At 41.8% G+C, this 10,815-nt stretch overlaps 1 protein-coding gene across 2 annotated transcripts in view; it reads right to left on the reverse strand.

Annotated features, from left to right (window-relative positions):
• The window catches only part of JCAD (junctional cadherin 5 associated), a 67,598-nt gene extending 57,260 nt beyond the window's left edge, over positions 1-10,338 (reverse strand). Inside the window, exons 1-3 of one of the 2 annotated variants that reach the window (XM_080975272.1) lie at positions 10,298-10,338; positions 9,627-9,764; positions 976-1,130 (exon numbers count right to left, since the gene is read on the reverse strand). The gene's annotated coding sequence lies outside the window, so the exon portion shown is untranslated. Of the gene's footprint in view, positions 1-975; positions 1,131-9,626; positions 9,765-9,877; positions 10,193-10,297 lie in introns of those variants that run through there. The other variant, XM_080975271.1, reaches the window with a different exon arrangement.
• Between the last annotated feature and the right edge of the window lie 477 nt (positions 10,339-10,815).

The following is a 10,815-nucleotide window of genomic DNA, read 5'->3' on the forward strand; positions in this document are numbered from 1 at the left end:
CCTAGTGGCCAGAGGAATTTGTTGCTCAGTTTCTTAGAGGGCAAAGGGGGAACTCCAGCAGGGAGATGTTTAACGGGGTCCCCTGTCTTTCCCTTTCTCATTTGTAAGCAGCATCTTAGTTGGATCAGGGTCACAGTGCAAGGGAACAGGGAGTTAGCCCTTAACCCCTATATTGCTTTCCAATACTAAACAGCCCTCTGAAGCTGCTTTATTCCATTAAGTATAATGATACTTGTATGTTGTCCAAGTCAAGGCAAGTAGCAGCGGGGAGCAAGGGGGTGTAGATTAAGGAAATGGCTAAAGGAGGAAAGCATTACAGAAACAGACACACGTCCCTGGCTCCTGCAGGATTAGACTATCTATGAATACTAGCCAGGATGGCTATACTCTACCTTCACCATTGGAGGCTGTATGCTCCTGAATGCCATTACAGTGGTACCTCAGGTTACAGACGCTTCAGGTTACAGACTCTGCTAACCCAGAAATAGTACCTCAGGTTAAGAACTTTGCTTCAGCATGAGAACAGAAATCATGCGGCAGCAGCGGGAGGCCCCATTAGCTAAAGTGGTACCTCAGGTTAAGAACAGTTTCAGGTTAAGAACGCACCTCCAGAACGAATTAAGTTCTTAACTCGAGGTACCACTGTATTATTATTATTATTATTATTATTATTATTATTATTATTTGCTGGGAATCCCAGGAAGGCAGAGTGCTATTGCACTCCTATCCTGTTTTGGGACTTACTTGAGCAAACGGGAATTCTACCCCAACACGCAAGGCAATTATGAAACAAGTTGGGATAAAACCTGAAATCCTATGCATGTTAACAAGTATCTGCTAAGAAGAATTTAGTATAACAAATTAGGTAGTCACAAATAATAAGGATGTGATTAGTAAACTTGATAAAATAAACCCAACATATGGAACGTATAAAAACTGTACTGAACATCGGACTATAACAAAATGCTTTCTCACCAGATGGGCGTTTGGATGGATCTAACAAGCTCTTCTAATGTTCTGAAATAAAAGGTCAGAAGGTCCAATCGTGGATCTCTAGTGCCTCTTCTGGCTTGGCCCTCATTCAGATAAATTTGAACGCTTTTCCAACCAGAGTAGACCCATAGAGGCACCTGCGCAAAAAGAAGCTTGGACATATTAATCTTTCATATATATTTGTGTTTCAGCTTTTCACAATGATTTCTTTACAGCGTGGAATTATTAGACATGTTTTCAAAATGGGTAGGTGAAAACTCAGGTGTCAGCTAAGGTGGAGAGAAAGTGGCATAGAGTTTTTCTAGACATGCCTTCCATTGACTTTAGTTCCCTCGCCTGGAATGAGGAACAGAATGGAACTTGAAACCAAATATAGAACTTCTCTAGTTTATGGGCTAGCAAGATTAATCACCAGAACAAGATGGTAGGTGCCTCACACCCACATTCTGACATATTTTTTCACAGCTATGTGGGATGCTAGCAGAGATGGGATAAGTCTTGTTTTCCAAGCAATCAAAGACCAGGCACACCCACTGATTTGCAGCACAACGTCAGTTTTAATTAAGAATAAGAATATTATATTTGGCAGGCATAGATAGATAAAGGCCTCAATTGGACACCATGGTAAACCAGAGGTGAGGAACCTTCCAGAGACCACAGAACAGTAGGGTGGAGTTGGGGACAAAAGTAAGCAGAGCAACTAATGTAAATTTTACCCTTGCGCTATAGGCTATTTTCTACACACAAGCATCTCTCTAACCTCCAACTAGGCAAGTGAGAGGCATTATCAGAGTTCAAGGATGAGTTCCAGCCAGGCAGGATGTAAAGCAGGGCCAGTGAGGGGTGTGGCCTGAGAATAGAGGGTGTGGCCTTTGGAGAGCTCCAAGGATCAGATGGAGAGACCTGGAGGGCCACAGTGGGTTCCTGGGCCTGAGATACCCCATCCCTGTGATAAACGAGAGATAACATTGTACCACGATCATATTTGCACTGGGAGGAAACAAACAATGATATCAGGCTGAGTGTTACATCTGAACCCGGGATCCTGGTTCCTTTCGCTACAACAAACCCTGATCAGCAAACCTTGGCTACAGATCATGGCATATTGAAAGCATTATCTAGCACTCTTCAAAGGAGGAGGCTGACCAGGAGCAGGGGAGGCAGTTAAACAGATCGAAGGATGAAGAGAATGGGAGAAAAGTCACACTGGGTGGGGAGCATTTCCTTGTCACAGAAAGCCCTGCTCCAAATATTTAACGGGGAAACCACCCACACTTTTTACATTTTTCTCCAAAGTCATGTTAAGCTGGAAGTTCTGACTCTTCAAATTCCACAGCAGATATCATTTGGCACCAGAGTTATGTGTTCATTAGCACAATTCCAGCCATGTTATTTTCCAGAGCCCTCTGCTCAAATGGTTTGAAGTTTCATGAGCACCAATGAATTTGTCAACATCATATCCATGTCAATATCTCAGTTTTGTAGATAATGTATTAAGCCACTGAATAATTTGCTTAGGGGTAGTCATTATCTCAAAGAGTTTCATTCTCCTCCATTAGTGGCAGCTTATTTTTATGCTTGCTTCCTTCCTTCCTGCTTTTGTCCCAGTAGATTATTTGATACATCAGCATTTTAAATAAACCAAGAAACTGGGGTAACCCAGACACTATCATCTAGCCACCATTTGCCTCTTTAAATAGCACTAATGACATCAGAACTTTCAAAAATAAAGTTCTTTCTTTGCTGAACTAGCAGGCGCTGCCTTCATGGAAAATGAACTGGAGATTAGATACAACCTGGCCGGTTGCTATAACTCTTGAAGACTTAGGACCTACATAGAAGTTATTTATCATTATTTATTTATAAAAGTATTTTTATACCACTAAATGATAAAAATATATCAAAGTGATTTACAACATTAACTGATTCTTTTTCAAAAACAAAAACCATGCAATAAAAGCATAAAAGGCTAAAACAATTTTAATGCAAAAAGGTTTAAAATGTGCATCAATACAATTAAGAGGGTGAATTCTTAATCCCTGCATAGGCCTGGTGAAATAGAAAAGGGGCACATGAGGAGGTGACCAGCCTGCACCTCCATGTTATCTCCCCAGCATGTCGTGTAAAATATGTGATGTTGTGTTGCCTTTTATTAAGAATTTCCTGGCCACCAACAAATTGGATTGGAGCAGATGTCATGGCATGTGTCTGTTTCATTGACCTTAGTGGAAACAGATATGGGGAGGGATGCAAGTCAGTGTCAGCCACACATATCCCAAATTACCAAATGAGGCCCTGAAAGCATGTGTGTGTGTGTGTGTGTGTGTGTGTGTGTGTGTGTGTGTGTGGCTGGCTCCTACAGGCCAAGTAGAGAGGCCTGGAGGGCTGCATTTGACCCTGCAGCTGAAGTTCACCATTGGTGCTTTCCACAATCCCCATGCTGATTTTTTACCTGGTTCAGCATAAAAGGTAAGGTTCCTCAAATTATTTATATTCATCTATTCATAAAAAAAATATTTATACACCACTGTATCATAAACGTTTCACAAGGGTTTACAACAATAGGAAAACATAAAACCAGACAGTAAAACCACAAAAAGTTAAAAACAAGTTTAAAGCATAAGAAACAAACAAATAAATTCTATTATGCCTCCTTCTTTCACACATGCACACAGCCCCTGGACAATGGCTTCCCATTTATGTCTCGGCAGTGGTTGCAGTTGGTGTATGTGGAGTCATTAGAGGAACGGAAAGTCATTGGTTTGTGGTCTTGTAACTCCCCTGACCAGTTAGGCAGCCTTAGGGGTGACATTGTGGGTCTCTGTGTGTTTGACATTTGACAGAATGAAGCTACCTGAGTGTTAGTACTGTGTGGCTGGGGTACGTCTCTGGTGCCAGGGAACTGGGGAAGTTGCATGAGCATACTGGTATCTGTGGATCGTGGCCCACTCTTCTAAACTTCTAATGTAAGCTTCTCCCCCTTTCCAGAAATTGATTCATCCTGCTTCTCTAAGGCAAAACGCTGGCACTGCAATAGTCCCTTCCCATGAGATATAATATAGTTTCCAAAATTTAACTAGGAACTGAAAAAGCATGGTGAGAAATGAATACCAAACAAAAACAGTCTGCCTTCTGTTCTTCCCAACTCAGAATTTCAGAAAAAGAAACCACCCCATGTGTTTTGCTTAATTAAGAGCTGAAGGCTCAGGTATCAATCTATTTTGATAAGTACACTATTAAGTATCTACTTTCTGCAGAAGGAAAATATTTTTGTTTTAAGTGAGACTTTTAGAAAAGAATGTTGGTCCTAACCATACGGTGTTTAAAATTCATCACAAGGAAATTGTGGGGGATATCACAAAACTGCTCGGAAGTAGGTTGCAGTTTTCTATGTAAGCAGGCGAATTTGCTTTAAATATGTATTTGACTCAGAAATACAAAACCAACCAACCAACCAACCAAAACACTCCTTTCAAAGCTGATGTTTTGCTCATTTAAAAAGTACAGACACTTTTTAATAAATGAAATCAGTAAATAAACTGCTTTTATTTTGATGTACTGTAGAAATGGTTTGTGTTTTTGCGCGCTCTAGAATTCTTGATTCTGGGATACCTATGCAGAATATCTGTCAGGAAAGAACACTGGAATTATGTAATGAAAGCGGAGTGATAAGGGAGTGGAGTGATAAGGATCAAACATCTTCACAGAGAAATGAGCATCAAAAGGGATTGTTTATTTAGCAATATAAAAAAGAGGAGAGCAAAAACATCCCATCATCACAAAATATTTCCACATTTAGAAACATGGCAAGAAATTATTGAATTAATTGACTTCTGCTATGCTCCTATAAGGGACACAGGTGGCGCTGTGGTCTAAACCACAGAGCCTAGGGCTTGCTGATCAGAAGGTCCGCGGTTCAAATCCCACAATGGGGTGAACTCCCGTTGTTTGGTCCCAGCTCCTGCCTATCTAGCAGTTCAAAAGCATGTCAAAGTGCAAGTAGATAAATAGGTACCGCTCCGGCGGGAAGGTAAACGGATTTCCGTGCGCTGCTCTGGTTCGCCAGAAGCAGCTTAGTCGTCCGTGACTGGACCTAATAGGGGTACCTTTACCTATGTACCTATACAAAAATATACATTAAGAAATGAAATAAATGAATCTTCTCTCCAAAGGAGAGAGACAGTGGGATTTGTTTCTTTCTCGCAGGTCTCATTTCACCAGGTGATACTAGCTAGGCTTATTTCTGGGGACTCTTTTGTACTACATGCAACAAAACAGATCATAAGAATCACTCTTGCAGTGCTTCCAAACTGTCACTATTGGGGAGGGGGTGATTCAATCACATACTGGCAAATTTAGTTTGCGCAATTTTGTCCTCTTGCACAACAAACCCACTTACTCCAAAATAGAACTGTTTGCAATGAGAAATGTGACAGGAAAGTGTGGGATGTATCATCGTCAGAATAAGTGTTCATCGAAAAGCCAGTGTCATCTGGTCTCCCTGCAAACAAATCAGGATGAATTCTCAATAAACAGGTTATCTAGAAGTGCCATGCTTCTTTTTTTGTGCTTCCTGTGTGGGAGATGCACAAGTTTCCACTTCACACATTGCAACAAAAGCACAAAAGTCAATTGTGCTTCCACTGAGGGGGCGGGCACTTCCCTCAATATGTGGAAGAGACCTCCGTTTCATTTCTGTTAGCCAGAGACTAGTGACAACTTGCCATTTTCATACAGTTGTAGGGAAACACTTCAAACACTGCCCCAGGAGAACTCTCTTCCTTAGAAGACTCTGGGCTGCTTCAAATGCTGTGCATTTCCAGACCTGACAGCACTTCCCCCGTATGAAATGGGGAAAACCATATAGGAAAGGTAACCATTCACATATATTTCATCTACTTTACTACATATAAAAGCTGCTTTGTAGGAAAGGCGTAACATTTGGAGGAGTACCCAGCCAAAGGTAAACCTCAACCTTTTTTCAGAAGCAACGTAAACCTTTTCATTTGGCTTTTGGTGAGCAGGATTAAGCTGTTAGCAAAAATTCTGTTTGGTGTTTCAGAACGGGGTCTGATTTTTATCTGGTGCTATTATTTTAAAACTATGACCCACCCGAAGTCCTAGGGATGGGGCAGGCTAGAAATGGAACTACATGAAATATATAAATTATTCCATGCATAACTAAATGAGAATATTTATGGAACTCTGTGAACCATAACCTAATTCCACCAAAGACGCAAAGTGAAAACATACCGTATTTTGCAAGCCAGCGTACTTTGTTATTCTCCATGGGAAAGCCGCCACATTTTTAGTCACTGCAGAACTAACAAGTTTATTAGTATAGAAGAGCTTGCTAGAGTTCATGCCTTGTCCATCCCAGGATTAATTCAGGAAAAGACTATTTCTTTGCTCAGAATATTTATACCTGCCACTGATAAAGGAGCTTCCAAACATGAATGTATTTTGGAATTGATGTTGCTCAGGTCCATAACTTTCTTTTGTAGCATCCACGTGATGCCACTGTCATCAAAACACCAGATTTTACTTTTTTATATATATTTAATTTAGATACAGTGGAACCTCAGTTTTCGAATGTAATCCGTTCTGGAAGTCTGTTTGAATCCCGAAACATTTGAAAAGCGAGGATCAAAGGGCTGCCAGCAAGTTCAATGGGGAAATTTAAGAAACACACCTCAGAAGCCGTTCGACTTCTGAGGCGCATTTGAAAATGGAAGCATTCACTTCTGGGTTTTCGGCGTTCGGAAACGTTTGGCAGCCGAGGCGTTCGAAAACTGAGGTTTGACTGTAATTACTTACCACGGAAAATCCAGTAAGTAAAGATAACCTATTAAACATCCACAGTCATTGTTGATTTGGAAGTTCATTAGCACATTTGTAAGCGGGCATTTTGTCATGTGCATTTCGTAGGTGGTCTCTTTCAACACTTCCCTACTTCTGTTTCCTTTGATTATCACCGAAACACAACTTACCCATTTCGTTTCCAGCAGCCCCAATACCAAACATAATGCCAGTCGTTGTATGCCAAAGTAATACCCAGAACACAGGAAATATTGTCCATATGAAAAACGTGGGGTTTACCTGGAATACATTAACTGAAGCACACATACATTGGACTGATAAAAATAATAATACAGGGGTCTTGTTCAAGATTTCTTTATCACCTTTGCACGAGACTTCACTGTTAAAAAGCCAAATGGAAATAGATATTATCCCTCTCCCAGAAAGCGCAAGCTTTCATTTTGCCCACTATGATAACTGCCCACTATGTATTTTCACATTGCCAGGTTACAGATAAGGAAACAAATAGCAAGGAGTACACACAGGTTGTACAGTAGAGCACACAATTCAGAACAGTAAAGAAGCAAAGCAGAGTGAAACCAGGACTCTTCTCATCAAGGGTAAAATGAGCTACAGCTATTTAACAGCAAAGAATTAAATAGCACAAAGGTCACGTAGACCTCAATGTCAGTTCAGCATTAAAAGCTCTGGGTGAATTCATAACAAGAGAAAGAGACTAAACTACAAGAAGCATAACTTGACTTGCACCGATTGACTAACAACAATCCTAACAATCCTACTGGGAAGTAAACCCTATTGAATTCAGTGGGGCTTACCCCCAAGCAAGTGGGGTTAGGATCGCAGCCTATGTTTTTGCATGGCAAAAGTGGAGAACACGCTGAATTTCAAGGAGAACTCTGTAAAATGCTGCATAGTTGGCAAGAATGGTAACTACATAGAAATGCAGAGCATGTTTGAGTCCATCAAAGTTACCACAGGCCCCAAAGAAATATAGTTGTGGTACTATAAAACAACACTGCCCTGTTTCCATCCTCCAAAAATCTTGTGGAATGTTAGAAGAAATAATATACATCTCTAATATCCTCAACATTATGATACAGTGGTCTATTTAACTGCACCAAGAGAAGGCCCACAGCTGTAATTTCAGCCATCAAATTTCCTGGGTTTGCAAGCTTAAGCCAGATGCTCAGGTTTGTTTTTGTGAGGGAGTAATATATAACATCACTGATGCATGCATGATTTTATAAGGGAAAGGTATGTTCGTTGTATATGAAATGGTGCCTCATTATGATGTTGCCATTTGAGAGCTTAAGGTACCGAGCAGAAAAGATTCTTCAAAGTACAGTGGTACCTCGGGTTACATACGCTTCAGGTTACAGACTCCGCTAACCCAGAAATAGTACCTCGAGTTAAGAACTTTGCTTCAGGATGAGAACAGAAATCGGGCTCCGGTGGCGCAGCAGCAGCGGGAGGCCCCATTAGCTAAAGTGGTGCTTCAGGTTAAGAACAGTTTCAGGTTAAGTACGGACCTCCGGAACGAATTAAGTACTTAACCTGAGGTACCACTGTACAGTCTTCTAGAGGTTGAAGAAACTTGTGAAGCATATAAGCACCAATGTTTTCATGGTGGTGTGTTACAGTGGCTGCGGTGGGGGGAGGACGGCAGTCACAAAACTCACAGGTGACCTCAGTCTAGTGGCTACCTCGCAGGAGTGATGTGAGGATAATAGGAGGGATATGTACGCTGCCCTGAGATTATTGGAATGTGGTATAAAAATGCAATGTTTAAACCTGCTTGATTGCCCCCTCTTTTTTGTTTACAGTTTCTCTATATTTTGTGAGGTGGGCAATAGCGAAATGCAGACTTCTGTTTTGAAAGGAATTGTACACTCCATTTGTTATTGGAGATGAGTTTGAGTAAGGAATCATCAGTGCTTAGTACTAGAAAATGCTTTCAGTATTAGGCCTCAGACCAGAGAGGTGATAAAGCGTGAAGTGATTTGAGGATGTGCAGACTGTGTCTTCCTTGCAGCGCCGAACAAGCACAGTGAACAATTCCTAGATCACATCCGCCCCATGCCTATGGCTTCCCCCCAAAGAAGCCCGGAAACTGTATGTGTTAAGGGCGCTGGGAATTGTAGCTCTGTGGGGTGTAAACTACAGTTCCCAGGATTATTTAGGGGAACTCATGGTGTGTGGGTGTCACCAACGTGCCTGAAGGCCACGGGATGTGATTCACCCTACCATTTTCACACAGTGTTTTGCTTTCTAGGATGTGGTAGCTTGTGATGCCACCATACAGAGCTTTCCAATCCCAACTTCTTCACCACAAAAAACTTGAGAGGGTCAAAACTCAAAAACGGGTCACGCAAATCAGTTCTTCTCTTGATGAATCCCCACAAATTGCTCCCTCCAATAACCTCAAACAAACAACATCCCCAAAATGGATGCCGCTTTGCTCTGTACCTGGCGGTGACTTGCCAGTTCCCAACTCCCTGAACTTCTGAACTCTTCTTAATTCTGTGTACCTGGTTAAAATCACTTGGCGCTGTGTGGGGACGGGATCCAGGCCTACTGACAGCCGCATTTAATGAGCCCTCGCCCCGTTCTCGGCTTGAGGGAGTGAGAGAGACAGAAGGGATTCTGGTGGCCTTCCTGGGGCCTTTTAGCATTTCTGAATGATGAAAATGCAAGTGAGCGGGACATACACATTTTTGAGTGAAGCGCTACATGTGTTTAGTCCCTTCATCTGGCAGTACATCTTAGGTTTGTTTGGATATTTTTTTTTAAATGACAAGACAGTAAGGTTTTACCTGAGTAGGCCCATCCATTAGGAGTTGCCCTGGGCAACCAGGACACAGAAGGTGATTTATCTTCCTGTTTTCTTGTGCAGCATGACAGTAATATTTCAATGGCCATCTTTCCCTTTCGTGCCTCGACAGCTCAGCAAACTGAGGAGGAAAGTTAAGCAGCATTTGGTCAAACTGTGCCACAAAAGCGTCTTTCTAAAAAGGAGTTTGTGTGGGTGTGTTTACAAATACTGTACAAATTGAGCACCCCTTACCTCAGAACAAAGATCTTGAAGAACATGAGCCAGTGCTTTTGTTAAGTCCCCATCTAGATCTCTAAAACAGATATTTCTTGAGGCAGACATTCTTCCCCTGCCCACTGCATACTTTTCAACACTTTGAAGCCAAAATCTGGTGCGCCGTCTTCCCAAACATAGCCTTCTCATTTTTTTATTGCAAAAGCACAGCAGCCATTTTGGTTGCTGTGATCTTGCGAAATTTGTATCACGGTTCCCCCACCCAAAAAAGCACTTTTTGGACACAGTGCCCCAAAAACATGCATTTTGGGGTGCCACATGAGATTGCGGCCCCAAAAAGTTTTTTTCGGGGGTTGCTTGGTGAATTTGCTTGGGATCCCGGCAACCAAAATGGCCACCATTCTCTCAGGATGTCCCTTTAAATACAGCTCAGCCTACAGATTCCTGCTCTCTTCCTTTTCCCGTGGGCTGGGCCAGGGATAACCAACTTGGCGTCCTCAGATGTTGTTGGATTACAACTCTCATCATCTCTGGCCAATGACCATGCCAGCTGAGGATGATGGGAGCTGTAGCCCACTATTATATGGGTTGGTTATTTCTGGGCTAGGAGAAAAAACCTTGCTTGTAGGCCTGTGTTTAGAGCCCTGCCAGGTGCATTGCCAACATCTTATATGGCACCTAAATAAGCAATCAAGATTCAACAGACAAAACAACATCTTGAGATGATAGGTGTGATGTTAGTAGGAACTAAAGTGACTTAGAGATTGTTATATGGGGGAAATCATTTCTGGGTGAGATCATCAGGGAAGTTAAGGAGTACCTGACTAATTTCAGTTTAGTATGTACTTTTGGTAGCAGGGCACTACTCTGTAAAGTTTGTTCCTTCTAATCCAGTCTGTGGATGATTTATAATCTTGCAAACACTACAGCGGGTGGGTCTCTTTACAACATGATTA

Source organism: Podarcis pityusensis, assembly GCF_964106645.2.
Source record: "Podarcis pityusensis genome assembly, chromosome: 12".
Taxonomy (NCBI): Eukaryota; Metazoa; Chordata; class Lepidosauria; order Squamata; family Lacertidae; genus Podarcis; species Podarcis pityusensis.